The sequence below is a fragment of the Ornithodoros turicata genome, chromosome 4, assembly GCF_037126465.1.
Source record: "Ornithodoros turicata isolate Travis chromosome 4, ASM3712646v1, whole genome shotgun sequence".
Lineage (NCBI taxonomy): Eukaryota > Metazoa > Arthropoda > Arachnida > Ixodida > Argasidae > Ornithodoros > Ornithodoros turicata.
The window spans coordinates 31,050,153-31,074,331 of NC_088204.1; the positions used below are offsets into that span (position 1 = coordinate 31,050,153).

The 24,179-nt window shown below is 44.8% G+C and overlaps 1 long non-coding RNA gene across 1 annotated transcript in view; it reads left to right on the top strand.

Annotated features, from left to right (window-relative positions):
* Nucleotides 1-23,887, top strand: part of LOC135392929 (uncharacterized) — a 43,706-nt gene extending 19,819 nt beyond the window's left edge. Inside the window, exons 4-5 of the long non-coding RNA XR_010422312.1 lie at nucleotides 22,678-22,992; nucleotides 23,768-23,887. This is a non-coding gene — a long non-coding RNA (uncharacterized LOC135392929). The remainder of the gene's footprint in view (nucleotides 1-22,677; nucleotides 22,993-23,767) is intronic.
* Nucleotides 23,888-24,179: the final 292 nt, after the last annotated feature.

Below are 24,179 nucleotides of genomic sequence, written 5' to 3' on the forward strand. Positions count from 1 at the left end.
ACTCTGATCCACTCAAGTGATGTTGCATGACGTCCACTCTGGAGAGGTCACGTGGCAGCGATGCTGACAGACAACAGGAGGCCGGTGCGCTGCCTGATCTATAGCCAGGCGATGGTGGGAATGCTCTCGCAGCGTTGTAGTGTTGCCAAATGACGATGCGCATATGTCCCCGTGCGTAGGAACTTTATCAGAGAGACTTAAGATATAATAAACTCATTTATTAATCGGAGCGGGAAGACAAGCGAGCGGGAGCAAGCCGTTTCTGCCCGAACCAAACGACCGACTCCACCGATTCGAAAAGCTTAGGGGATGAACTACAGAGAGTATTTTATTAAACCGGAAGAATCATTCATCCCCAAACGCGTTTCAGATGATGGCACAAATTGTATCGTGGTGTATCATTCACATGTTTTCTTGTAGTAAATACCACATATCGCAGTGTATACGTTCCGACTTTGCCTTTGTGGAAGGCTGTACATCAGACGAACTATGCCGGTTAATGTGTTGTCACCGTGCTGTCAAGCAGACGCCGGCACAGTTGGGAGACTCGATCCCACATTGATGAATCAGGATGTGTAGGAAGCAATTTCGCTTTTAAAAGGGTTAATCACCAATGTGCGAGCCTCCCTCGATAGTTGGACCAAACAGGGAGCGACACAGAGATGAGCACTTCGCATAGCTTTAATGCGCTTTGCATATAAGAACAAACTTTCTGACACGGAGCACGTGTTCCAGTGCCCCAACTGGACGCCGATGCGTGTGAAATGCTCTACTCAGTATGTCATTACACCCAGCAATTTACCGCAGATGATAGTATACAGGGTGTCCCAGGAAACGTGTCATTGAATTATAATAATAATAATAATAATATAAAAAAAAAACTACACGACCTAGTATCATGCGGTCAACGCATTTGTTCTTAGTAGGTTTTTGCCACTTCCTAATGTGAATGCCATGTAACGTAAGTTTAATGATGTAATTTTTTTCGAACTGAACTCGGACATGTGCCATGTAAAGGAAACTTTTTTACCCCGTCAATGTGAAGCGCGTGCCAACTTTACTCAAATTAATGATAACTGACAGGAACAGTGAGGAGCCATCCCATCGGAAAAAACAATCGTACATTATGCTGTACGGATCTCCCGGAGGATAGCGAGCGACCAATTTTTCAGCGCAACTGTTGTTCGTTCTACGAAAGGGGGTTGGCAACCCAGCCCACACCGGCATCGTAGAAAGCATGGAGGAAGGAAACACAAGGAGCGGCTCTTCGATCCAGACTAGCGTAGCCACCCTCTAGCGGTCGCTCGAGTCAGAGTCGCCATAACGTCCTGCCCACCACGTGATCCCCTCCAAAGTTTCGGTTTTGCAAGGCAATGTTTCTCGCGCTGCTCTCCGTGTGTTTTTGCTTTTCGAAAGTAATTTGTTGTGAAAATGTGAGCACCATCGTAGAAACGACGTATGGTAATGTGTTCCTGTCCCGGCTGCGGCTCTCGAACTGAAAGCAGCTCTGTCACGGGAACAGGTTTTGTTCGTAAGTACACGGTCAGTTGTTTTAGTCTCCTGTGTGTGTTCGAATCACCCTGAATTGTTCGTTTGGGACCTGACACTGTGCCGCAGATTCATTTCATATCCTCGGTTGTTGTACAAACCTGGGGTTCGCATCTTCGCAGACGTGTATTTCCTTCATCCCCAACGTGAGAGGGGGAAGGAGCACAGAGCCGCCTCATGCGTCGAAGATGAGCTTTAACTTGCGGAAACAAAACAAAAACAAATGTGACTCTATCGGAACTGGCCTTATCTGGGGTTGCATGTTCTGTTTCCTTTTAATCTTTTTCCAGGACGCGAGAGGCGATAGTGTGCTCTTTCTCCCTCTCACATTGGGGATGAAGGAAAGACGCGTCTTCTAAGAAGCGCAATGAACAAAATAAAGAAAAAATGGCGTTCCTTCACGAATTATTTGCGGGCGATCTATGGAACGGATTTTTGCTCTGAAAACAGCTACGATATCAGGTGACCGAAAGGAACAGAATTAATGAAAGTTAATTAAGACATTGCCTTTGGACTTTGCTAATGCCCTCCTAGGGAGTGCCCTTCAGCATATGCTCTATTGCAGTTGATTTCACCTTGGAAAAAGTGTTATATATATTTTTTAAAGATCTATATACACTTAGCTGGGACACCCTGTATATATATTAGTTAGACGTATTTGGGACACCCTGTATACCGCCGGTAGCAGTAAACGTCTGGGAGTCTGGCAGTCTCAAAGCAACTCCGTATCTCCAAACAGCCACCATCTTGCTTTGCGACGTGAATCGGTCGTGCTCGCCGAATACAGCGAGCCGAATATAATAGATATAATATAGCCGAATACAGCGAAACGACTCGTGGGTCTTTCGTACGAAATCGCGCTTCCTACAACTTGCTCACTGATTCGTACAGCGCATGCTCGGCGGCAGTATCAGTCGTTTCGTTTTGAGGAAATGGACGCGGTAAGACTCCCTAATGCAACCACCCAAACAGAAAACTCAAGGAGAATGTTTCCTTCGCGCGCCTATCTTCATCGTTGATGTTGACAAAAGAAACTCGTGTAACGCAAAATTGAGCGTCAGCCGTGCGTGTGGTGAAATGAGGCCGGATGAAAGTGTGTAGACAAATTTAGTGACGCGCGTCGAGTATTGATTTTGTGATCGCTGAAATGGTTGGCGAGGTGAGTGGTGACGAGGTGAGAGGGGCTCTTATCGTGTACGCTTTCGGCTATATACTAAAAATCCGGTGATTCCACCTATAGCGGTTGTAGACCGGTGCGGTTTTCCTCCTTACCCCCCGACATGTCGCAGCGGACGACGACGCGATCTGGGGAAAGTCTGCACTATATCACTACATGACGCTGTAAAACTGGCGTACTTTGGTTTTTAACTCATTTTCCTGACTTTCCATCGATAGCGGTTGTAAAGAAACAAGTTACAAGTAACTCGTTACTGTAACCAAGAGCAGCATTCAGGGACACCCCCTCTGAAACCCGGCTTGACCTGATAGCAGAGGACTACGCAAGGAAGCTAAGTTTACAGGGTGGTGCGTGAGTACGTGAGGAGGAACAGATCTGGGCAGGGAGAGGAGGACATATCTGAGGCGAACAATTCCCTTTTGGCACCCCGACCTGATAACAACGCCGATAACACGCCCGGGAGCATTCGCGTAAGATAAAGAAAAAGACGTGATGTATAACTGTGGGAACGAGCATGAGACTTTCCAAATATCGGGAGATTGCCGGATGAAATTGACAGATTGGCGCCTGTGATAGCCTTCTGGACGACAAATTCACTAAATGCGAGTTCTAAGAGTGCAGCAAGGACAGCAGCTACGGTCCGCAGACGATACACAGACTACGTAATTTTATGATGATACCGTCAGTATCAAATTGGTATCAAGAGTTATTACGAGCTAAAATAGAGGAAACTGACAAATTGGTGAGAGTGAGTGCCACTTGGGCAACGATTTGGCAAAATGTCTGAAGTATATAGATTGGGCTGGTTGGTGTAAATCCACAAGCGACCAAAGAACAAACACGAAACAACAACAGAGCGACTTGTGTCTGATCTTGTCTCCTGTTTGTTCTGTGGTCGCTTGAAAATGAATGATTTGACCAAACGCTACTTCGCAGGCTCTGGCAAGGGAACCAGGTATGAGCCGCGGACTCATAGCTATCTTTACTAGTTTGAACCGCACCGGCTTTCAACAAACATAACAAAATACAGTTAACGTTTCGGGTCCCATTCGGGTCCCATCATCAGAATGACGCTGTCCTGGTCGTCACTGGGTATTTACGTAGAAGAGGAGCGTAGCATTCTGGGAGGGGGCCTGGTTGTCGATTGATAGCTTCTTTTGTTTTCTTTATGTGCCATGACTCCAGTTGTCTCCTCACCCCCCATTTGTTCTTTTTCGCCAGAATGCATGGGTTGTCAAGGTCTAACACGTGTCCTGTTTTACGCGCGTGTTCACACAGTTCTGTTGGGTTTGTTGCTGATTTCTCGATATCTTTCTTGTGTTCCTTCATTCTTGTTCGTGTTTTCCTTCCTGTTTCTCCGATGTACACGGCAGGGCAATCTTGACAAGATACCTTGTATACAACGCCTCGTTCTTCTTCCGGTGGTGTTCTGTCCTTGGGGTGGCTTAGTACGTTCCTCAGTGTTGTCGTGGGCTTAAATGCAGTTTTAATGTTCACCTGGGAGAGCACCCGTCTAATTGGTTCTGACACACCCTTCAGGTAGGGGATGGTAACGTACAGTGCTGGACAAAAGTTTACGGAACGCGCGAGCGGCGTATTTTCTCTGGCCAGAGACACCCTAGCGGCGAGCGAAAGCGGGCGAGTCCACTCGTTCAGAGGGATGGAAGAGTGCGCTTGTGGCGACCCACCGTGGTAGTAGTGGTAACTTTGCTTTTGAGTGTAACGAACGCCAAAATGGTTTCGTTTTCGGTCTACTGCACCGAGCGAGTGGCTATCGCGGGAAGACGTCTCTCCGCTATCGGAGAGAGAACAGGGCGCTAAGATGAATTGAGGTGACAACGGGCTGCAGTACCTAGCTTTTCTTTTTTTTATGCCTCAGCGTAATGCAGCTGACATGGCCTGCGCAGAGCCCGGACTTAAACATCATCGAAAATGTCTGGGCATCCCGAAGAATAGGATGAGCAAGAGACGGACGCCTACAAGGAGCAAGGACGCACTCTGGGAATTCATAGAAGCAGAGTGGTCCTTGCTACGTGAAGACGTGGACCTTGTCCGTCCGTTTTTTTGTGTGTGTGTGTGCTCAAGGGTATACGCTCTTTTCTTCTGTTTTTGTCCAATGAAAAAAAAGAAAAAAGCTAGGCACTGCGAGCCCGTTGTCACCTCAATTCAGCTTAGCGCCCCGTTATCTCTCCGATAGCAGAGAGACGTCCTTCCCGCGATAGCCACTCGCTCGGTGCAGTAGACCGAAAACGAAACCATTTTGGCGTTCGTTACACTCAAAAGCAAAGTTACCACTACTACCACGGTGGGTCGCCACACGCGCACTCTCCCATCCCTATGAACGAGTGGACCCGCCCGCTTCCGCTCGCCGCTAGGGTGTCTCTGCCCAGAGAAAATACGCCGCTCGCGCGTTCCGTAAACTTTTGTCCAGCACTGTACATGGGTCTTTCTTGACTACTTTCCGCCTGTTCCGGGCGTGTATTCATCATTCGGTGGTATGTATCACAGATAAATTGCTCGGGGTATGCCCTTCTTCGTAGATCCGCTTTGGCCTTTGTTATTTCTCTTTCCTCTTCTACGTAAATACCCGGTGACGACCAGGACAGCGTCATTCTGATGATGGGACCCGAATGGGACCCGAAACGTTAACTGTATTTTGTTATGTTTGTTGAAAGCCGGTGCGGTTCAAACTAGTAAAGATGTCTACTCCCGGCAATTGGACTATATTCAGACTCATAGCTATTAAGCATGGATATACAGATTACGTAATTAAGTGATGACATCTTCGATATTACGTTTATATCCAGAGTTATTACTAAATGAAATTGAAGATACGGACAGTTTGACAGATACGGAAGATACGGCAGTTTGGCGTCTGCGAGTGCTATGGCGATGCGAGTGGCAATGATTTGATCAAACGCGACTTTTTTGGACCAGATATTTTGGAGCAGAACTAAATACCAGATTTTGAGATAACGCTAAACAAGTGCTACGCGCCCTCGAATACATTATTTATTTCTCGTTTAAGATGAAGTAATGCTTAGATCAGGGCAATCAGGGCTCTCACACACGCGGGCCGCATGTGCATGGCTTGCAGTCAGCTATTCTGTGTCCCGAGGGCTCTTGACCACTAAATAGAAGCTGCCCCCCCCCCCCCACACACACACACGCGCGCACACCAATAATGAAGAATTCGGAATGAAACCAGGTTTTCAGGCATTGTTTTTACCCTTGCTCGATGTAGTGCTGCTCCTGTCGACGTTAGGAAGGACATTCACAATTGAGCAGTTCTTGTGACTCATGAACCTCAACTAGTAGTTCTAGCGATTAGCGATCTGGTCTGAACGTGCATTTTGATAAACTACACTGTAAGTAATATGATAATTGAGAAGTAATAGTGGAGACAAGTGCAGACAATGACACCTCGACCTGCAAGAAATGACCCACAGTGTCCTTCTGAAACATTGCATCACTTGCCAACTTCTTTGAGAAAAGTAAACAGTAACCTTTCTGCAACCCCGATGATGGCAGGGGCAACCAAGGAATACACCACACAGAGTCACTGGTGTATTCTGCATAGCGAAGCCATTATCAACAACTTATACTAGGCCCTTGTACTGGGATTTTAACAGTGGTGACCCCAAAATTTGGAAAAGGCGCCGGCACAGCCCTCTAAAACGGGCAAAACCCTTTGTATCATGGTGCCAAAGGCATATTCGAGACGGCTTATGCTATTGCCCTTCCCACTGGGATTGTAACGGAGACGACCGCAAAATCCGTAAAAGACCGCAGCAGAGCCCTTTAGAACGGGCAAAACATCTTTAATCATGGTTCCAAACAGATATTATCAACGGCTTATGATGCTCTTCTACAGGGATCGCAACAGAAGCGACCACCAAATGCGGAAAAGGCAGCAGCAGAGTCCTTTAAAACGTACGAAACCCCTTGTATCATGGTACCAAAGGCATATTAATGACGGCTTATGCTATGCCTTTCTACCGGGATTGCGCAAGAGGAGACCGCATAATTTCGATACGGCGGCAGCAAGGCCTTTTAAAACGGGCGAGACTCCCTGTATCATGGAGCGAAAGAAAGAAAGTTATCAGTGGCTTGTGCAATCCTATTCTGCTGGAGTTATAACACAGGCGATCGCCAAATTCGGAAAACGTGGCAGCAGCAGAGTCCTTTAGAACGTACGAAACCCCTTGTATCATGGTACCAAAGGCATATTAATGACGGCTTATGCTATGCCTTTCTACCGGGATTGCGCAAGAGGAGACCGCATAATTTCGATACGGCGGCAGCAAGGCCTTTTAAAACGGGCGAGACTCCCTGTATCATGGAGCGAAAGAAAGAAAGTTATCAGTGGCTTGTGCAATCCTATTCTGCTGGAGTTATAACACAGGCGATCGCCAAATTCGGAAAACGTGGCAGCAGAGCCCTCTTAAACGAGTAAAACCCCTTGTGTCATGCTGTTAAAGACATATTATCAACAACTTATACTATGTCATTCTACCGAGATCATAACGCAGGCGACCGCAAATATCGGGAAAATGATGCAGCATAGCCCTTCAGAACGGGCGAGACCCCTTGTATCATGCTGCCGATGACATGTCATCAATGGCTTGTGCAATGCCGTTCTACTGGGATTGTAACAGAGACTACCGCAAAATACCGAAAATGCGGCAGCAGAGCCCTTTAAAACGGTCGATACCCCTTGTATCGTAGTTCCAAAGTCATATAAGTACACGCAACGGCTTATGCTATTGCCATTCTACTGGAATTATAACGGATGCGGCCGCAAACTCCATAAAAGGCTACAGCAGAGCCCTTTAAAACGGACAAAAGCCCCTTTAATCATGGTGGCAGACATTTTACACACCTATAAAGACGCGACGGCTTATGTTATGCCCCTCTCCTGTGATTGCATCGGAAACCACCGCAAAATTTGGAAAAGGCGGCAGCAGGGCCCTTTACAATGACTCAAATGATATGTATCGTGGTGCCAAAAAGGTACTATGAACGGCTTGTACTGGGATTGTAACAGAGGCTACCGCAACGTTCGGCACCAGATCGAACCCTTTAAAACGTGCGAAGCCCCTTTAATCCTGGTGCCAGGCCGTACATGGAGAAGTCGCGTTTGAAGAAACTGCTTCCGAAACGACACTCCCTAAGCAAAAAGCGTCCTAAGCTGATTTTGTAGTATGTATATGAGAAAGTAAGATCACGGGGTTTGAACCCCGTATATTGTTCCCCTGTTGCACCCTGAGAGGGCGCGTTTTAAAAATCGCTTCCAAAATGGCACTCGAAATGGCCAAATGGCCTATTTCATCAACTTCGGGGCTTAATATATTTTGATATAACAATAATATTAAAGACGTCCTAAGCTGATTTTGTAATATGTATATGTGAAAGTAAGATCACAGGGTTTGAACCCCGTATCTTGTTCCACTGTTGCACCCTGAGAGGTCGCGTTTGACAAAATCGCTTCCAAAACGGCACTCGAAATGGCCAAGTGGCGAATTTCGTCAACTTCGGGGCTTAATATCATTGGATATAAAAATAATATTAAAGATGTCCTAAGCTGATTTTGTAGTACGTATATGTGAAAGTAAGATCACGGGGTTTGAACCGCTATCTTGTTCCCCTGTTGCACCCTGAGAGGTCGGGTTTCACAAAATGGCTTCCAAACCGGCACTCGAAATGGCCAAGTGGCGAATTTCGTCAACTACGGGGCTTAATATCATTTGATAATATTAGAGATGTCCTAAGCTAATTTTGTAATGTGTATATGTGAAAGTAAGATCACAGGGTTTGAACCCCGTATCTTGTTCCCCTGATGCACCCTGAGAGGTCGCGTTTGAAAAAAATCGCTTCCTAAACGGCACTGCAAATGGCCAAGTGGTCAATTTCGTCAACTTTGGGACTTAATATCATTTGACATAAGAATAATATTAAAGATGTCCTAAGCTAATTTCCTAATATGTATATGTGAAAGTAAGATCACGGGGTTTGAACCCCGTATCTTGTTCCCCTGTTGCACCCTGAGAGGTCGCGTTTGACAAAATCGCTTCCTAAATGGCACTGGAAATGGCCAAGTGGCCAATTTAGTCAACTTTGGGACTTAATATCATTTGATATAAAAATAATATTAGAGATGTCCTAAGCTAATTTTGTAATATATATATGTGAAAGTAAGATCACGGGGTTTGAACCCCGTATCTTGTTCCCCTGTTGCACCCTGAGAGGTCGCGTTTGACAAAATCGCTTCCTAAACGGCACTGGAAATGGCCAAGTGGCGAATTTCGTCAACTTCGGGGCTTAATATCATTTGATATAAAAATAATATTAGAGATGTCCTAAGGTAATTTTGTAATATGTATATGTGAAAGTAAGATCACGGTGTTTAAACCCCGTAGGTTGTTCCACTGTTGCACCCTGAGAGGTCGCGTTTGACAAAATCGCTTCCTAAACGGCACTGGAAATGGCCAAGTGGCGAATTTCGTCAACTTCGGGGCTTAATATCATTTGATATAAAAATAATATTAGAGATGTCCTAAGGTAATTTTGTAATATGTATATGTGAAAGTAAGATCACGGTGTTTAAACCCCGTAGGTTGTTCCACTGTTGCACCCTGAGAGGTCGCGTTTGACAAAATCGCTTCCAAAACGGCACTCGAAATGGCCAAGTGGCGAATTTCGTCAACTTCGGGGCTTAATATCATTGGATATAAAATAATATTAAAGATGTCCTAAGCTGATTTTGTAGTATGTATATGTGAACGTAAGATCACGGGGTTTGAACCGCGTATCTTGTTCCCCTGTTGCACCCTGAGAGGTCGGGTTTCACAAAATGGCTTCCAAACCGGCACTCGAAATGCCCAAATGGCTAATTTCGTCAACTTCGGGGCTTAATATCATTCGATATCAAGTTAATACTAAAGATGTCCTAAACTAATTTTGTAATATGTATACGTGAAAGTATGATCACGGTGTTTAAACCCCGTAGGTTGTTCCCCTGTTGCACCCTGAGAGGTCGCGTTTGACAAAATCGCTTCCTAAACGGCACTGGAAATGGCCAAGTGGCGAATTTCGTCAACTTCGGGGCTTAATATCATTTGATATAAAAATAATATTAGAGATGTCCTAAGGTAATTTTGTAATATGTATATGTGAAAGTAAGATCACGGTGTTTAAACCCCGTAGGTTGTTCCACTGTTGCACCCTGAGAGGTCGCGTTTGACAAAATCGCTTCCAAAACGGCACTCGAAATGGCCAAGTGGCGAATTTCGTCAACTTCGGGGCTTAATATCATTGGATATAAAATAATATTAAAGATGTCCTAAGCTGATTTTGTAGTATGTATATGTGAACGTAAGATCACGGGGTTTGAACCGCGTATCTTGTTCCCCTGTTGCACCCTGAGAGGTCGGGTTTCACAAAATGGCTTCCAAACCGGCACTCGAAATGCCCAAATGGCTAATTTCGTCAACTTCGGGGCTTAATATCATTCGATATCAAGTTAATACTAAAGATGTCCTAAACTAATTTTGTAATATGTATACGTGAAAGTATGATCACGGTGTTTAAACCCCGTACGTTGTTCCCCTGTTGCACCCTGAGAGGTCGCGTTTGACAAAATCGCTTCCAAAACGGCCAAATGGCGAATTTCATCAAGTTCGGAGCTTAATATCATTTGATATAACGATGACAATAAAGATATCCTAAGCTGATTATGTAATGTAATGTATATGTGTATGTACATGTGAAAGTAAGATCACGGGGTTTGAACCCCGTACCTTGTTCTCCTGTTGCACCCTGAAAGGTCGTGTTTGACAAAATCACTTCCAAAACGGCACTCGAAATGCACAGTGTTATCAAGTTGTATAGTTTAATATAAAAGCGATATAAAATACAAAATGGTATCATTTGTATATTACTCACTCAAAATAAAGTTGTCTGTTCTGTCAGCCACTTCGAGTTCTGGAAAAATGACCGTTCTCGTTTCGAACTCCTTCAGACCGGCCGTACAGTCTCAGCGCATGCGTATTACGATAATACTGGGACTTAGTCCGTCGAGCGCCTAAGAGGGGAACCCTGTCTGAGTCGCAACTTTGAAGGCCCTGGGTGCATCAGGATTAACACTCACACATCGTGCCGTGGTTGGTATGTGGCCTGGAGGACGTACTGAACGAAAATAGGCGATGACATTTCCAGAATTTGACTGCCTTTGTCGAAAAATCGTAGTCTAAACATGGGCGATGTGCAAAAATCGACGGAATCCCCATAGGCGCAATGCATTAAAATTAATTTGGCCAGGGTGCACTAGGCTTATATTCTGCTGGTGCCTTTCATGTCTCCAGGGGTTCTTTACATGGTGTTCTTCTCTATTAGACGATGACATCTTAAAAAATTTATTCTGTTTTGCTGTTAATTGGCATAAACGCTGTCTCCCATTGAATTAACATCCTGTAAGGCAGCTTCCCGCATGGCGGCTGAGTATAGTGACGGAGTGCGCCGGCGGGGGGTGACCGCGAATTTTGGGATTGTAAGTTTTTTTTTGGTACTTAACTCGGTACTTTTGCGCCGTGTTAACCTGCAGAGGAACTCGTTTCTTTTTCAGGTAACGTTGCCAAAGTAACTTGAGTTAAGTTCCAACTTGCTTTTAGTTCGCTTTTCACTCACGTCCACGTATTTTCTTGCTTTCTCTCCGGTTCCTTCATGGCATTCTTTTCCATAAAACGTGATATTCAATCAATGACTGTGTTTTATTCAGGAAGTAAGAAACCGCTGCCATTGAAATGAAGCTTAACCATTGTGCACCCACAGGGAGTAAGATGCAAAGCGTTCGAATAGATCTCTACCAGAGAAACGTCATCATGACGCTGGTAGCCAGTCATGAGACTTGCGGATTGGGGGTCTCTACCAGCACCATGCTACTGACCCCGCCCCACAAGTTATACTTATTGCTGCTGTTCAAATAAACTGAACTTGAAAAAAAAAGAAAATCAGCCACTCTGGTCGCCGCCTCTTCATCCTAGTGGTCCAGGGCGCATAACACCCTGTATATCCGGACTGGGGTTCAGTAGTGTGGGAGCAGTGTCAGGTTTGTTGTCGTAATCGCCTATGGTCAGTGACCACATAAGCCATGCACTTAACCCCGCCCCCACACAAGAATCACTCCGCGCACGCGAATGTAGTACGACGCGGCCAAGTGGGCACTGGGGGGAGAGAGAGAGCCGGTACTACATTGCGAAGCGGGGACGTCGTGCAAAGGCTGGTAGCCAATCGCAGGACCCTGCCACGGATGAGTGGGCGGTCCCAGTAGTAGGGCTTAGGGTGTCACTGACTATAGTATCGTTGATACGTCAGAGTCCGTCTTAAAGTCAGGCTTGTCTTGATTTGAGTAGAGCTTGAAATGAGTAGATGTTGCTGTGCGGGTCTCCTTCCACTCGTGTGGGAGATTCTGATGGAATGTGTACATGCAATTTACAGTGTCGCAGATGATGTGTGGACCGTCGTACAAGGTGATCAGTTCCTTTTCTCGGGTTCCTGAGGGGTACCAGACTTTTTGTCCAATATTAAAGTTAGGTTTTCGGTGTCTCACTTCATAGGGAGAGCTTCAGTTGGTCACGTATGTCGTGAGGTAATTATTGGACTCGTTTCGCATCGCTGTGGAATCCGGAAATTCTTCGGATGTATGTCGGGCACGTTGTCAATTTATTTATTTATTTATGTATGATACCCTCAGGGCTTATTAGCATTAGAGACGGTAGGGGCATATGTAACAATAAGTTCAAATATAAGAGGATGCATACAGAAGACACAAAACAATGAAAAATTAGACAAAAAATCACTTTGTGACGTTCAGATGATAAGCATTCTTAAATAATGAAGGGTCAGTAATGGATGAAATAGAGCCGGGAAGGTGGTTCCGCTCGAGAGAGGTTTTGGGCAGACATGACTGGAAGTATACGTTAGTAGTGCAAAAGGAAATGCCAAAGTTCGGTGCATGGTCCAGCCGTGAAGAGATATGTGACGGACGAGAAATTAAATGTCGGTGGATATCGTTATGATAAAACATTTTGTGACATAGACGAAGACGACTAACACTGCGTAGAAGTGAGAGATGGGATAGGTTAAGACTAGCTTTCATGGAGGTAACACTGGCTGTCCTTGCATAATTACCGAGAATGAACCATGCTGCGCGGTTTTGTACACTTTCCACTTGAGCAATGAGTGTCGCCTGTCCCGGGTCCCACACAGAAGTAGCATATTCCAGCTTCGGAAGCACGAGGGTTCGGTGTAACATAAGTTTTAGATTTAGTGGACCAAGGCTGTAATTACGGCGGATGTACCCTAGAGTGCGTGTGGCGTTTTTGGTTATAAACTCGATGTGTGGTTTCCAGGATAGATTCGAAGATATGCCAAGATATTTATATGTAGAAACACGTTCCAATGCAGTGTTATTAATCATGTATGTATGACAAGGTTCGTTGTTGCGGCATATTCTCATGTGCTTACACTTTCGGAGGTTTAGTTCCATGTGCCACGTGGAGCACCATGTTAGTAATGTATCGAGGTCTTTTTGTAATAAGTCAGAGTCAGAAGTGGTAGTCACTTTTCGATAGATAAGACAATCGTCAGCGTAGAGACGAACAGAAGAGGTTAGGAAGGTCGTTGATATGCGTAAGAAAAAGTAGGAGGAGGAGGAGGAGGAGTGTCGTTGGGAGGAACCGAGAGGTCTGCCTGCCTGATTAGGCGGCATGTTTCTCGGGAAGGGAAAGGTGGTGGAGAGGAGGAGAGGAAAGGGTGAAGTGGAAGACCGAGCGGAATCCGCTCGGGGGGAGGATAGCTGCGTCCATGGGCCGACGTCAGGAGAACTGTGCCGGCATACGCCTATTACACATCTGAGGGAAACCCAGGAAAAACCCCAGACGGCACAGCCGGCCCGCGGATTCGAACCGCGGACCTCCCAGTCTCCAAGCGCACACGTTACCGCTGCGCCACCGGAGCTGGTTAAGAAAAAGTAAGGGGCCGAGAACCGAGCCTTGCTGTACACCAGATAAGACAAAAGCTATATGTTTGAATTCCCATTGTTAGTAACGACATACTGCCGGCGATCAGATAAGAGAGAGTGAATCCAGGCTATAACATTTTTGTCAACTTTGAGCCTTGTTAATTTGAAAAGTAAACGCGACTAGTGCGCGCGACTTTGTCAAATGCTTTAGATAGATCAACGAATATGTAGTCTGTGTAGGACCCGCGATCAAGGGCCTGATGAAGGTCATCTAGGAAAGAGACGAGTTGGGTTTCGCAAGAGAATTTTTTCTTAAATCCATGTTGACTATGGTGAAAAAACGAGCTAAATTAAAGGTGCTGGACTAAGTGGGAGTAAATTATATGTCCCATTATTTTACAGGGAATGCTAGTTAAAGAAATGGGGCGATAGTTACTTGCACAGTGTCTATCATCAGATTTAAACAAGGGAACCACCTTCGCGATAGACCAGTCATGAGGAATGCAACCTGACTCTAGCGACTGCATAAAAATGTGAGTTAGAAATAATGCCGAACACGTGGCAGTGTTTCAAAAACTTTGTATTTTGAGAGTATCAGTTATCTTAATACTGCCATACGTCAATAAGTATAGGATCCATAATAATGTAATTGTGAACACTCAATTCGGGAAGGTTGTCGGAAGTAATAGAGGAAAAAGCGTTAACAAATGCATCGTTCAATGCATTAGCACACTGTGATGGGGTTATTACAACAGGTCTAGAGTACGTAATGTGATTTCTGTGTTATTCTTTCGATTTACAAAGTTCCAAAACTGCTTAGGGTTGCGTTTTAGCATTTCGGGTAAAGTGTTCTTAAAATAGTTATATTGGCATTATGAAGCTCTAGCCGGTATGCTTTCAGGACTTTATAATAGGCGCCCAAACTCAACGGGCTGGGAGATAGCTTTGAGCGACGAAATAGCCGTTTCTTCCTATTTAGAAGCCTTCTTAGCGTTTTGTTGAACCAAGGCGTTTGAGAATGAGTGGAAATAGTTATTTGTGGGATATATTTATTGATTGGCTGCATCACCTTGATCTTGAACAGGTGCCAGTTACTTTCAGCCGAACGGAGTGGAAAGTCAGCTAAAAAAAAATTAAGGTACTCATAAAGTTCGTCATTTATAGCAGCAAAGTTAGCGTTTTTATAGTCCCTAATTATCCTGTCCTTACCACGGGCGACTGACGTATTAATGTAATAATGAAGTATAGAGCGATCACTAAGCCCGTCGAAGTTGGAAAGCCTATCAACAAGATCGGGTGTTGAAGTTAACAGCAAGTCTAGTATGTTGGAATATGACTGGGTTACTCTAGTAGGACTTGTAACTGTGAAAGGTTAAAGGTGTTATACATTTCTATGAAGGTAGTACATTCATGGGATGTTGACATAACGTGTGTGTCATGGGTTTGCCAATTGATGAAAGAGTAGTTAAAGTCACCCATAAGAAATATAGGCAAATGGTGATATCGTGCCACAACCAGATTAACCCAGGCAGCACAATGTACTGAAAGTCGAGTGCAATAGGGGTGGACGGGTAGGTGAAAGGCCTTGAACACACTCGTGAAACCAAAGAAGATTGATAAGACACATACCGTCCACCCCTATTGCACTCGACTTTCAGTACATTGTGCTGCTTGGGAAGTGCATCATGTAACTGAGATAAGATATTTCCACATGAAGGCGGCCTGTAACATACACCAATTACCATTCTCCTGTGTTTACAATCCGCACTCACCCAGATCATTTCTAAAGGTGAGTTAATATCAATCAGCTGAGACCTAATATCAATATATAAGTATCAATATATATATCAATAAGTTAATATCAATCAGCTGAGAGCTAGTAGATTAGATACCGCAATAAGAACACCGCCTCCGGTTCTTTGACCTCGGTCGTTGCGATGAATGTTAAATAACTTGTCGCAGTGAAATAATTCCTTGTTGCATATTTTGGATGATAGCCAGGTTTCGGTTAGAATGACAAAGTCTGCATCACAGGAGTCCATAATCGAGCATTATTCATCACGATGTCTACTAATGCTCCGAATATTAGTGTAGAGAACAGAAAATGGCTGATCGAGAGAGGGATTGTCAAAGACAGGACATGATTGAGCATTATTATTGGGACAATCATTCTGCGCTGCAGGGGTGTTTGAGGCTCCAAAACCACCGAAATGTCTTGTTTGAAATTCCGTAACACTATCAGTATATGATCGTAAATGAAACACTTGTCCTTAAAGGAACTGTAAAGTGAATTTCAACCCAGGGTTATCTTATGATTTTATGAAATCCTGGGAAGAGTACATCTCAGTTACGAAATATTTCTTTTTAAATCCTTCCTTTCTTTGAGTAATCGGATTTCAAAGATTGCATTCGAGCGCAAAGCTCAGTACTCCCTCACACACAACACTGGGTTGGCTCGTGTCGGCTACGGCTAGTCTCGCTTTTCTAATCCGCCTCCCGGTCTGTGGCGGAAGGTGGCGAAGGCGTAATGCTGTTTTGAGGTCCACGTCGTGTGATGTTGATTTTTCCAAACTTGAATGCCCTTGAGTTTGCGATAGTCCAGCAGTCACGCCCGCAAAACGTTTGTTCGTACGAGTGCACGCGGTAAACGCAGTATGACACGACATCATCCGCAGAATCGTCGACGGAGGATGAATTACCGTCATTGCAGTCACCTAGCGGCCGTGGGAAACACTCTTCATGTGTAATGAAAATGTTGAGAAGCTCGCAGCGGAAATATGGCATTGCTCTTTCGGTTCAGGTGTCCTTGTTTCAGATGCGTGCCGATGCCGACGTTAGAAGAATGCCTTTGTTGGCGCGAAATGAGACGTTACTGAAGCAGCGCAGCGGTTGCATTTCATGAAATATGTACTTTATCCTACTGACACGTGATAGAAAGCGACGAGTACGCTGTTAGGAGGAACAGCAAAGTGAACAAGTGAGTTCATCCATGTGTGCCTTCGGTTTGTTATTAGTGAAGTTACATATCATAATTTCACACTGTCCATGATACATGCAGGAAGTTTCGGTACGTTGCCTACAAACAGTTTACCAGGTGGCTCTGGGGATCATTAGGAAAGCTGAAAGCACTGCAGAAAAGTCCTCGAAGCGTGGGCTGTACATGCCATAATGGAAAACTTTCCTTCTGAGGCATACAAAGGTTTTTGCCTTTTTTACGTGTGATGCAGTAGGTGCTGTCTGACCATGTATATGTCTGTTTGCTTTCACTGAGATGAAGCTCTCAATTTTCTTTCAGGTGCTTGAAGGCAGCATTGAATGCCTCCCATCTTGACAACAGTACACTGGATGGTTTGGTCGTAAACACTGCTTTATCACAACAGTATCCCTTTCATGAACAACAGAGGTCTGCCATATACCCTTCTGGAATAACCAGACAGCCGTTACACAGTAAAATACATTCTACAGACATCAAGGCTTGTAATGTTGCTTTATTGATCACTGTGTTTATGAATGAGCATACAAGTGATCGCAGTAAACAAGCAAACAATGAAAGAGAACATCCCCATACTGTATTCATATCAATTTGCAAGTGCTACTTCGCACCAACCAGTAACGCAATGTATGTATGCTTTTTTTTTAATTCTGTGCAGTGCACAGGTGTTTGCCGCAAACACGTTCCAGTCCACAAGCTCTAAGAGAACATAGGCTATCACCTTGCCTATAATTGATTTATATATTGCTATAGATATATATCGATTCAGCTGCGATCGTATCAAGGGTCAATTTCTATGTTCCACGTTGAAACACTAGAACCCACAAAACATTTTATGTATGTGGTAACAGTTAAAAAGAAATCGCCTTCTTTGAGGCTTCAGATTGTATATAACTCCCATTCCGGGGTTTTTGATCTGTTCAGTGGTGACCTATTTGGCGTCGTACGCCAACTTCGATGCCTCATTCATGATGGGTCCAAAGCAAGGCCAGTTGTTGCCTTACCATCTACATGGTTTTGTCTTTGTCGTAGTTTTCGTTTTCTCTTATGTAATTATGGTGTTTTAATTCATTTCTTTGTATTGGCTGTCTGTATGGTGCACCATTAAGGAGGCCCTCTGGCCATTCATGGGCACCAGGAAAATAGAAATAAATAAATACATAAATATAACATCTCGCGGTCATGACTTTATCAGTATAAGAAGGCCTTACGTGGGGTCATGCCAACGGCATCAACAGTGGCTTCTCTTCAGAGGCTTCCCTATCGTTGACAAAAATTTTAGACTTTAGACCTTGTGTCTGTGCACATCCATCTTTGCAACACTTTCTCAATTTCTTATTATAAATTTCCCATGTTTTCCCTCATACCAGTCCAATTGCAATCATTGGTGCGGGCTCAGGCCTTTTGCAGACCGCTACTATTTCACTGTAGCTCACATCTTTGCAAGTTGTTGGTGTTTCACTCAGGAGGTGATCTACATCCTCTGCGAAGATAAGATATGGTCAGGGCTAAGTGTCTTCCCTATGCTCTTTATATCGAAACATGGCCCCTCATGGCTGTCATGGCTGTTGAAAGCGTGCCAGGTCAAACCTAGACACATTATCTCGAAGCTTGTATGCATTGTTTCCTGAATGACAGCTGATTTGTATACGTAAGCTCATACTTCTCCACATGCTAAGTAGAAGCTCTGCATTTCCCAAAGTCTTCTTTACCATGTGTAAATAAATAAGTTGTTCCTACCGTTTAATATCACTCTTTCATTTCCCTCAGAATTGGAACTACACCTGTAAAGGTGGTTACAAGTACGCTGCATCCACTGGTTTAGCTCAGCACGTGCACGACAGCGTGAAAGCGATCGATCCAGCTTGTTTGCCTTTTTTGAGGCTATGCCTATTTAAGGAGTGATTAATGGTATCCCATATTTCTCGCGTACAGCCATTAGCTCGGGAAATGCGGTTCTGGTAATATGTAGATTTAGCAGATCGAAATACTGATCTAAGAACGTTATTATATCTGTTCAATCTGTATATATCTGTATCTGTATATATGTTGTTTACGTGTTGGATGATGCATGGGTCTGGCTCTTGCTAGGTGTTGATCGCGTTTCTCATTATTTTCTTGCATGTGTGCTATTCACTTCATAAGAAACTGATAAATACATTTGTGTCGTGTTGGAATATTCAACTTAGCTTCCCTATTGAGCTTGAAATTACTTACATGTAATAGAACCTATAATTAAAATTAAAACTCTGCTATTGCAATCATGGTGCTCACGTCTCAGACATTTTATAATAAAGCTTGTAATTTGATTGTAATCGTACTGATTAAGAATATCTTCTTTGATTAAATGTGCTACTCCATTTTAATTCAGATTAATTGAAAACTTGCGTGTATGATTACCGTAAATACAAAATATTGTGTTTTACGTGTGATCTCTCTTCACTGCTATTGCTTCATACCTGTAATAAGTAAGCATACTCTTTATTATGTGTATTGTGTTTCTTCTGTTTCATGTTCTTTGGCAGGGTTTTTCTCCTTCACACAGAGTCACAACATAATTCCTGCCACTATTGGCTTTAATAAATACACTTCATCTTGTACTTTTGTGTATGAGTGTCCATTGCATGGCTATACTTGCATGTAATCTGCCCACTGCGCGGCTGTTGTAGCGAAAAGAAAATTATGAATGAAGTCGGTCCAGGAGGAAAAATTGCCAAAGAAGTCGGCCCAGATGTGACGGTATCATCGCCTGACTGGGATGACAGTGTGCATGTCCCAACTTGCATGTAAACCACTCACGCGCCACCTGAAAAACAATTGTGAATGAAGTCGCCCCAGGCGGAAAGATCGCCAAAGGAGTCGGCCCAGGATGAAAAATGTAGGACCATAAGCGCACGCGCAGGCCTCCGACCACCGATAAGCACGCGAAAAAAGAAAATTGAAGAGAGAAAGAGTGAAGTCAGCCCAGGTGTGATGGTGGCAACGTGTTGGCAGTGTGCATGTTCCTACTTGAGTGTAAACCGCCTACCACACGGCTGTTGTAGCGAGAAAAAAAAATTACGAATGAAGTCGGCCCATGCTGAAAAATCGCTAATGAAGTCGGCCCACTTGACGGCACCTACGCTTGGTGGGGTTGCCTCTGTGCATGTCCCTACTTGGATGTAAACTACCCACGCGGCACCTGAAAAAAATTGCAAACGAAGTCTGCCCAGGCGGACAAATCGCCAAAGAAATCGGTCCACGGTGAAAAATTCACAACGCACGCACAGCCCCCTGCCGGCTGGTAAGCACCGGGACAGCTCCTCAACCGCGCGCCACCCGCCGCGCGCTGGAAAAAAATTCAGGAGAGGAACCCACAGCCCACACGTGCCGACCACAGATCACTTCATAAGAATCTGATTAATTAAATTTGTGTCATGTTGGAATATTCGACTTAGCTTCCCTATTATGCTTGAAGTTACTCACATCTATCATAATTTGTAATTAAAACTCCACTATTGCAATGATGGTGCTCATGCACGTCTCACACTTTTTATAATAAAACTTGTAATTTTGAATGTAATCGTATTGGTTAAGAATATCTTCTTTGATTATATGTGCTACTCCATTTTAATACTGATTCATTGGAAACGTGTGTATGTTTACCATTATTAAAAAATAATGTGTTTGATACTTTCTGTGTGATACCCCTTCAATGCTGTTGGATCATGCCTGTAATAAGTAGATCCTTTATTACGTGTATTGTATTTTGTTTCTTCTGCTTCAGGTTTTGCGGCTAGATTTTCCCCATTCACAGATTCGCATTACAGCATTGGTTTTAATAAATTTCATCTTTTGCTTTTGTGTACGGCTATCCTTTGCATGTCTATGCTTGCATGTAAACCGCCTACTGCACACCTGTTGTAGCGGTAAAAAAATTGCGAGTGAAGTCGGACCAGGCAGATAAATGGCGAAACAAGTCTGCCCAGGCTGAAAAATGTGCGAGGGTAAGCGCACGCAGAGCCCTCCGGCCACGCGCCCCCGCACCGGTAAGCGGTCGAGCAGCCCTCCACCCGAGCGCTGCCTGCCGCGCGCGGGAAAAAAATCGTGAAAAAAGTCTGCGCAGACGCGACGGCGGCGCTGCCTTAGTGGCCATGTCGTAGTCTGGACCACCCCGTATACTACTAAGCGAAACATTCTCTTTTGTCGCCGCAATGCGTCATGTACATAATGCTTCAGCGGCTGAGATATTCGGGACATCCACGTCCCTCTTGGGGAGGGGTAGCGTACAGTGCCTTGGGTTTGGGCGGTTTGGGGGCAAGCAAGAGGCGATGTGTGGTCCTGAGTGGTATGTGGGTAAACTATCCAGACCCCTATGAGACAGGATAGATGTCCGGCGCCGAATTGTGACTTCAAGTTATCTTTGATTCCTGCTTTTGCCCTCCTTAATTGTCAAATCCTGAGTCTGTGTACACAGAGGGACGACGCGAACACACGACACAACTTGAGTCGACTTGAGTCGTGTGTTCGTGTCGAGCTCAAGTTCAACCACCAGCTGGCCTGCATATACGTAGCAAGTTACAAGAAAGTAACACGTCACTTTTAAAAGAAGCCCTGAAGATGATACCTCGGTACTGCGGCGTCTAAGCAACGACTACAAACAACTCCGGTATTTCCGATAGGAAGCCGATATTTCCGCCAGAGGAACGATATTTCGAACCGATACTGTAGCTACCGATATTTCGAACAGAGACTGTTCTTCAGAAGAAGAACAGTCTCTGTTCGAAATCGGCGGCTTCTGTCCTGAGGCAACTCCCTTCCTACATCTGTACCGGTTCGTTGGATTTCGACCCATCTACGTCCAGTATCTGTAGGTTGCCAGTTGCGACGGTTGATCGCCTTCTCCCACCGCGGACGTTCCCGTTTGTCTTTTGGAACGCGAAAGACACATACTCCATCCAAGTGTCCACGACACGTATTTACCATTTCGTAGCTTAAAGACGATGTAGAAACGCACAGCGTGAAAGCGATCGATCCAGCTTGTTTGCCTTTTTCGCTGCTCGCACGTGGTGCAATGGGCTTCTCCACGAATAGGAGCACGCCACATCACCGCGCGCGTCACTCCATACTCTCCGATCCTCTTGTGCGCAAAAACTCACTTACAAAGCGTATATAGCGGGGACTTCAATCAGTAGGAAACAAGTGGTCTCGCTGTAGGGACTGACAGTGTGTATTCCCGAAGCACCAGGATCGATGACATGGAGCGTACGATTAAACCGAAATGTGTATAAAACTCACGTGATTGTAATACAAGTGGGTTACATACGGCATCCATACACCTGCCTTCTATGTGGTCAAAAGACAGGGGTTTCAGTGAACACTTCTGATGATGCGAAGGACTGAGTTATGCACTTATTTTCACACAGCACTGAATAACGGTGATCTCATACTTCGGTACCACGTTTTCTGTCATGTCTTGTTTCGGTGCCACAGCAACAGAAACGAGTAAATTCGATGTTCAAAAGTGCAAAGTTGTAACAATGTTATATTAGGCGCAAAAAGTATCCTTTTTCCTGGAGCACTTTCCAAACGTATCACGTGGCATACTGCAAAGAAGTTCATTCGTGGAATGAAGACGCCACTTCGATGCCTAAATATCGGCTGTCTTAATCGGTCGGTATGCGAAGTAACCTGCAAAGTAAGAAAATACGATGACGAATACCGAAAGTGTCCTCAACTTTTCCCTGTCTTCAAGTAGCTGCACTTTACTATACAATGGCTCTTTTAAAATAGGGGAGACCTTGTACGTCAGAAATGCACGCAGAAGGAGCGTAACGATGGCAGAAAGCAAACGTTTTGTGTTCCCACAGCTTTCGATGGCGGTGCTGAATGAGATGCGACTTTGCCAGTTATGCAATTGCTTGAAAGGTTCGAGACATTCATTACTTCTGCGTGTTTCAGAGAGGTCACGCATTCTTGCATGGAATGGCGCCGAAACTCGACCTACATGAAGCTGGTACTTCCACCACCAGCTGTGGAAGCTCGTACCAGTGCAAGATCCGCAGAAAGCCCGGGCATAGAGGGCAAACCCCATATATTCCGGATGTTCCTCTACGGGATACTCTTCACGCTCAACATGACCGTAACGACGCCTCTAGCGTGGCTCTGCGCTTACGACATGCGGCACGGCGTCCCTGGGGTCGTCCTTTTCCATGTGTACCTGTTCCTGGTAGTACAAACCCTCCTCTGGACGGTGCTTCCCATCGCTTGTTTCTGGTGAGGGAAGCTCGACGTAACCAATGTTACGTATTACCAGAGTAAAAAATATTTATTGTAGTGATGTCACGCAAAATCTAGACTAAGTATCCTAGGCCCGTTTCTCACTCAGCCGCGTAGTGTTCACCTAAATGGGGCTATACCGTTGTGGCGGATGTGAGAGTTGAAAATGGGGGGACAAACACAGCAGAAACCTCACAACGCCCTGTTGCACACATCACTTGAATGATGGCGGTCAACCCCAGCGCTGGTGCATTTTCATTTACTTTCATCATTCAATTGTGCTATACCGTCGCCTATCATGTGAAACGCTTCCGTATTTCAAATATTTGTAGATTGTGCTAATGGTAGCGGAACAGCACACGCTACAGATGCTACGCGGCAAATGACGCCTTTCTGTAGAGTACCTCCTTATAACTTTATCGTCTTGGTATTGACATAGCTCCTCTATACAATATCCCGAGAAGCAAGATGTGAGCTCAGAGCCTTAGTTCACGCTCATTGCGTATCTTGCTACCACGCAGTCTACTAGCTATGAATGCTCACGAACAAATTTAAAACGACCAGATGATTCATTGTGGCGGAAGCTCTCACTCTGTCGTGACTGGATTTTGTGGGAACACACTTCTGTCAGCAGGGCTGCCAGAAGTTTATGAGAATTTAGTGGCCAATAACGATGGTTTCTTTCGAGCTTCAGAGAGAACAGACAAAATGACTAAATTCTGAAGCGTGAAAGTGTTTCCAATACTCAGCAACTTTTCATTCGTTTTTGCAGGCGCTTCTGTTATGTTTACAAAAAGAAGGCATCGACACTCTCCTCAACTGAAGGTGTCCTCTTATGAAGAGACAAGATTTCTTCGTCCCTGCTTGCTTACGTTTAGTGATAAATGGATGAAACAAACCTTGCCTTTTCCTCGTTTCCCTTCCAAATAATAATGTTGAAAATAGGACAAGGTGTGACGCAATCAACAAGCTGTACCGAAAGTTGAACAGAAGCGGGTCCAGTAGACGTAGGTAGACTGGTTTGTCGTTTGGTTTGTACTACAATCAAGAGCAGGTTGGAACATATTCCCTGTGGAAACCGTGTCCGCGCTCGGTAACACGTTGCCATAGTCCTGGGGCAGCATAGCAAGCGGTATCGTTATTTATAATGACGAATTCCATTGGGAGAGCAATTTTTGCCCCAC